The following is a 6,979-nucleotide window of genomic DNA, read 5'->3' as shown; positions in this document are numbered from 1 at the left end:
AGACCTGTCCTTCGATTCGGGGAAAAAGAAGGACGTATTTGTCGGCCACATCGGAGGAGTCTTCCGTTTTGGACGTCCTTCGTCGCGGCGCTGTGACGTATTGCGGCCGACAAATTCGACCTTCGGAGGACCCGTCCTGCCGTTTTGGACACAGCCAATGGATGTCTACAGTCGGTGGGGTTGACCCGTCTATGAATGATCCAATGTGATTGGAAGTCTACGGTCAGCTTCCTTGAAACTGATTGGCTGTCTACAGAGTCTACAGTTCTACAGTGGATTATTTCCCCTATCCTGCAATATTGAAGAATCCTTAAAAAATTATTCCTGCACCAAGATCATCACAAATATTTATTGGCGTGTTCCTTTGGCCAAAACCCACTTGTGGTAAAAATTTCATGAAAATCCATCCACACATTTTTGAGTAATTTTTTCCAAAGACAGACAAACAGACACGACCGAAAACATACCCTCCTTGGGGTAAGTAATTATTTAATCCACATATGGATTGGGGGTGTAACAATACATTGATCCACATCGATAAATTGACTAAATTTTTAATGACTCAAGAGAAAACAAAAACATTGATCCATAACGTCATCATATGCCCAAACGGATTGTTTTAAATTTCAATTCCAATGTAAGAGAAGAGAAAATGCAAGCAGCCCTTGATAAAAACGTTTAAAAGAAGTTTTTCTTCTTTTCCAAGAAAACATAAAAAAGGGGATAAACTGTCTTTTGGCAAACAGCTTTACGACGATAAACAACCAAACAAGCTGAAGTTCAGAACACTCCCTTTAAACCCCGATGGAAACAGTAAAACTTGTAGGTCTATTTAAACCTTTGTTTACCCCGGCTCTGGTTTCCTCTGTCCTCCTTCAGGACGTCGCCGTCAGACGTCAAACTCAACGAGCATTTGGGGATTTCAGTTGGAATCCCCCCGACTTAGTGTTTTAATTCAAATCAGGTCCGTGCTGACACCAACATTTTAGGAGTTTGACTGAGACGGGCGGCTCCACCGGATCCAGTTTTTAGGTCTGCACCAGGTTTGTTTTTGACTCACTAATCTCTCTGATTTATCCCCCACAGAAAAGCCTGGTTCCTGGCAGGTTTAATGAGGCTTTGAGAGGCAACAAAGGGGAAGAGTCCCAGCTTAAAACTAAACAGGAAGTGAAACAGCATCGTGAACAAGCCTTTGAAGTTTGAATCGTTGGATTTTACCTTTTTTAAGCGCCACAAAAACCGTGACCGTCTTTGTTTTGAGTTCCCGTAAAACTGTTGTGGATGTTTGGCTTGCAGCTTTCCCCCACTAATATGTTCTTGGCTTTCAAACCTGCACAGGCCGGATTATGTAGAGCAGCAGGCCCCAACAATTTTTGCATCACAAACCCAGTTTCATTTACAACTTTACTAATGACATTTTGGGTAAAAGTTCTTCAGTGAAGCCATTTTCTATCAATTTATTCTAGTGCTAGTTTGTAGGCTTGCTAATGTTGGCCTTTAGGCTTGCTAAGGTTTGCTACTGCTAGCTTGTAGTTTTACTAGTGCTGGCTTTTAGGTGTGCTATAGTTAGTTAATAGCTATTCCAGGGTTAGCTTGTAGGCTTGTTAAGATTTCGCTTATGTTAAAAATCGGAATCCCCTTTATTGTCATTATAATTTACATTACAATGAAATTGGATTTGCTGCACCAAGGTGCAGTGTTTTTTGTTTTTTTAGACACGATAAAATAAACTTTAAGAAAATAGACAATACAATAAAATAGACAAGTTAAATCAAATAAAGACAAAGTGTGCACTATCCAAAAAAAGAGTCAAAGAATTTTTGTATTTAGAAATGAAGAATAGGGAAATTTAACAGTATTTGCTTCTATATAGCACACATTTGCACATGAGGTTGAAAAATTTAACGTGTTATTGCCTTTATTTTTATTGTTCAGTCCCCTGATGGCTCTTGGGAAGAAGCTGTTTTTCAGCCTTTTTGTCTGGGTTTTGTGTGACCCGTACCGTCGGCCCGAGGGTAGCAGGTTAAACAGGTGGTTGCTTGGGGGGGGGGGGGGGGGGGGGGGGTCCTTGATGATGTTTGTAGCTCTGCTGCTTAGGTAGCGAGAGGTGGTAATGTCCTCCAGACTGGGCAGAGAGCAGCCGGTGATCTGCTGGGCAGTGTTGATCACCCTCTGCAGCGCTCTTCTGTCTGCTGCTGGGCAGCCGTGATGCCATACGCAAGGATGCTCTCAATGGTGGCTCTGTAGAGCAGCACCAGCGGCTTCTCCTCCAGCTTGTTTCTCTGGAGCACTCTCAGGAAGTGGAGACGCTGCCGAGCTTTCTTCACCACCACTGTTGTATCTGCAGACCAGGAGAGACCGTCCGTGATCTGCACACCCAGGAACTTGATGGAGCTGACCCTTTCCACACAGACTCCTTTTTATGTGAAGTGGTGCTGGTTCAGCCCTGCTCTTCCTGAAGTCCAGAATTATTTATTTTGTTTGTGTGGTGTTCAGTGGCAGGTTGTTTACAGAGCACCTCCCTAGTTAGTACGCTTGCTAATGTTCACTACTGTTAGCTTGTAGGTGTGCTAGTATTGGCTTTAATGTTCGCTAGCATTGGCTTTTAGGTATACTAGGGTTAGCATGTAGTCTTCCAATGGTAAGCTTGCAAAAACAATGGGTTAGCTTGCAGGTTTGCTTTTGTTATCTTTTAGGCATGATGCTAGGGTTAGCTTCTAGTTGTACTAGTGTTAGCTTGAAGACAGATTGGAGTTAGCTTGTTGGCTTGGTAAAGATTTGACAGGGTTAGCTTGTAGCTTTTAAGTGTGTTAGCTTGCAGGCAGACAAGAGTTAGCTTGTAGACCTGATAAGTTTTTCTAGTGTTAGCTTGTAGGTATTCTAATATTAGCTTATAGATTTGCTAGGGTTAATTTTAGGTCTGGGAGGGTTAGCTGTATGCATGCTAGGGTTAGCTTCAGTATACCAGGGTTAGATTTGCTGGGGTTAGCTTTGGTAGGTTTAGCTTGCAGGCATGCTAGTGTTAGCTTATAGCTTTGCTAACATTAACTAATAAGTCTGCTTGAACATAAGAAATAACTACACACTTGACTGCACTTGATCAAGTCAGAGTAAGGTTGTATTTTAAAAGTAAATCGTCTACATAAAGTAATTATGCATTACTTTTTTATTATAAGTTTTTTTATTTCTATGTGGCCTGGTACCAATGGATGCATGGACCAGTACTGGTCCTTGGCCTAGTGCAGGGGTCTGCAATCAAAAGAGTCATTTCTGCTCCTTGGCTCACTAATAAAATGTGTCCAGAGCCACAAAACAAGCTACAACTGTGATTATCAACTGGTGGTCTGTGGGCCTTGTCAAGGCCTTTTCGTGAACCTTTATGGCCAGTGAAGGTGACATAAACCTAAAAAATATATTGTGAATTTTATTATTTATTGTTATTTTTACACTTCAGGACTGAAGAAAAAAACATTTATGCAAAAGAATAATACTGTAAATACAGTAATTTATACAGAATTTCATAAAAACGAGTACAACTGAACTAGTCAGACATTTTTTCTAATTCTTATTATTATGTAGTCCTAAAGGTGTTTAAAGATAACCCTGATGGATTTGAGAGAAAAAACATAGAAAGAAGTTGGATTATTTAGGTAGAAAACAGGCTAGTACAAGCTAACATATTTTACTTTTTGTATTAGTATTTTTGTATTAGTAGTATTGATCACATATTTGCATACAATTTTTTAGTATTGTGAGTATCAAAACAAAAAAAAATCTGTTATGTTTGGTCAAATTTTCAAAGAGCCACTGCAGAGGGACCAAAGAGCCACATGTGGCCCCAGAGCCGCAGGTTGCAGACCCCTGGCTTAGTGGTTGGGGAGCCTTGGTGTTGAGCAACAGCAGAGGTTTTAAAGCAGGTTTGATTTTAAAGTAATCATACGTTTCATTGTCTGAGCAATCCGTTTCTGTTTGCACCTCTTATTGGTTACAAACAACAGACCCCAGTTCAAAAACCACAATTTCATCTTGCTGTTCCCTGTAAAAACAGATGTTTAGACATCTCCTGCACACGTTGCTATTTTCCTGATTTAGTGCCGGTGATGGCTTTTTAAAACAGACTGCTTAAAGGAGGAGGTCGCTGGGAAGTCAGGAGCACATCAGTGTTCAATTAGACGCTGTTAAAACTGGGAACCGTTTGAGTTTGGCACAAGATAAGCATCAACTTTTTTTTTTTTCCTGATCCCAAGTCAAGAAGGGAGTGGAGAGTGAATAATCCCTGCTGGAGTTTTGGAGACTGACAGCCACTGGCGGTCGAAGTGCAAATGGCCTAACTTCATTTTAAACGCCTGTTGTGTTGGATCACATCATTCCAGGGTCCACTGGACGCCCCGTGTTTTTACAGAAATTACCCTTTCGTTTGTTTTGACTCTCCCTTCGCGTCGCAGATGACCTCATCGCACAAGACTTGCTTTTAACGCAGACGTCCACTTTATGTTTAAACATGAGCTCGGGATCAGATTTAAAAAAAAACACCAGAGTGGGTATTTAGATCTCTGCTCTGTTGAGATAAGAAACGTCTCTCCTTTAACAAGGAAATCTTTAAACTTTAATGCCTGTTTTTGTCTGAGCACTTTGGTTAATGCCTTTTCCGTCAGATATCTTTGAGCGGAAGCAGACTTGTGTTTTACTCGTGTGATGAGCTTTTGACATCAATTTGTGTTTGTTAGACTGCAGCAAGTCGCCCTCCGCCAGAGATCAATACCTCAGCTCGTCTCTTTTGGGCCGTTCGGCTTTACAAGCTGCATGCAGAGATAAAGAGAAAAAAAAAGATGGAGTTCGAGAGACGAAGGAATCACATCGGCTGCAGCTGCAGAGGAGATCTGGAATTGGGTTTATTGTTGGAGCATGACTTCACTGATGTTTTCAGATCAAGGTTCCCCAGCTCTCTGCGCCGTTCTGAGCCCATAAACTAAATGTTACTGAGGGAAGTTTCAAACACGGAGATATCTGAGGCCGAACGCGGGCCTTATCTTCAAATATGGCCACTTTTAAAAAAAAACAAACACTCAAAGTGAAGTGTTTCTGCCGCTTATCAGTGAAGAACTCTCCTCTCAAACTCAATGTGGATTTTATTTCAGATTTGCTGATTGTATTTTTATAGTTGAAGCAAATGTTTATCAAAAAACGTCTAATGTTAGAACTAATCAGCAGTGTCCAGTCCTGGTCCCAGAGGACCTCCTGCATGTTTTAGCTGTTTTTCTTCCCAAACACCTGGTTTGAATGAACAAGTGATCATCGGGCTTCAGTTTGTGAGTAAAACAGAAAACCTGAGCTCGTTCTGCGTTTATCCTGTCAGGCACAACACTTCTTCTGAGTTGGAGAGCTTCATTTTTCTGAGTGGTTTAAATTTATTTTGGTCTGTGATCGACAGATCAATTCTTCTGAGTGCCGGCCCTCCAGCAAACACTTCTACAAAGAACTTCACAGATTGTGTTCTGTGTACCATCATCACTTTCTACATCCGCATAAACAAACTGTTAAACTGCAGAGTGGAAAAAAATACTGAATTTCAAATTAACCTGATTTTTAACCATCATTAACAACCCTCAACATAAAAGAAGGAACGAAGAATCCTCGGTGAAGCTCTTGAATTAATATAAAAATGTTTTGTTATGAAGGATTAATGAGAAATAATTGTTATGTAACTGCCTGTGACTGTTCATTTCTCTGTCTGTTAGCAAAAATATCCCATGATTCACTGGACAAATTTGAATAAATCTCTCAGAACACGATAACTGGATGTAAAGGTTTCAACTCAAGATGGCCACCACAGCTAATCAACCTTATTAAATTCAAGAAACTCACAAAGCAAAATTTGTCTGGCCCAGTTCTGGCCCACATAATGCACTAACATTCAGCCCAGATATCGCAAAGATCACATAACAAATTTAGGTCACATGAATCAAACCACAACTGAGCCAGATGTGCAAATGATACATTTGGGCCAGATGTGTCATTGACACACTTGGGCCAGATAAACCCAACCACAACTGGACCAGATGCATCATTGACACATTTGGACCAAATAAACCAAACCACAACTGGACCAGATGTGTCACTGACACATTTGGGCCGAATAAACCAAATCACAACTGGGCCAGATGTGTCACTGACACATTTGGGCCACATAAACCAAACCACAACTGGACCAGATGTGTCAGTAACACATTTGGGCCACATAAGCCAAACTATGATGAGCCAGTGGGTGCATTGACAGATATGGACATCATAAACCAAACCACAACTGGACCAGATGTGTCACTGACACATTTGGGCCAGATAAACCAAACCACCACTGGACCAGATGTGTCATTGACACATTTGGGCCAAATAAACCAAACCAAAACTGGACCAGATGTGTCAGTAACACATTTGGGCCAGATAAACCAAACCACAACTGGACCAGTTGTGTCAGTGACACATTTGGGCCAAATAAACTGAACCACAACTGGGCCAGATGTGCCAGTGACACATTTGAGCCACATAAGCAAAACCATGATGGGCCAGTGAGCGCATTGACAGATATGGGCATCATAAACCCAACCACAACTGGACCAGATGTGTCACTGACACATTTGGGGCAGATAGACCAAACCACAACTGGGCCAGATATGTCAGTGACACATTTGGGCCAGATAAACCCAACCACAACTGGACCAGATGTGTCATTGATACATTTTGGGCCAAATAAACCAAATCACAACTGGGCCAGATGTGTCATTGACACATTTTGGGCCAAGTAAACCAAATCACAACTGGGCCAGATGCGTCATTGACACATTTTGGGCCAAATAAACCAAATCACAACTGGGCCAGATGTGTCATTGACACATTTTGGGCCAAGTAAACCAAATCACAACTGGACCAGATGTGTCACTGACACATTTTGGGCCAAATAAACCAAATCACAACTGGGCCA

Source organism: Austrofundulus limnaeus, unplaced genomic scaffold, assembly GCF_001266775.1.
Source record: "Austrofundulus limnaeus strain Quisiro unplaced genomic scaffold, Austrofundulus_limnaeus-1.0 Scaffold144, whole genome shotgun sequence".
NCBI classification, from domain to species: Eukaryota; Metazoa; Chordata; class Actinopteri; order Cyprinodontiformes; family Rivulidae; genus Austrofundulus; species Austrofundulus limnaeus.
This window is presented reverse-complemented; position numbering follows the sequence as displayed.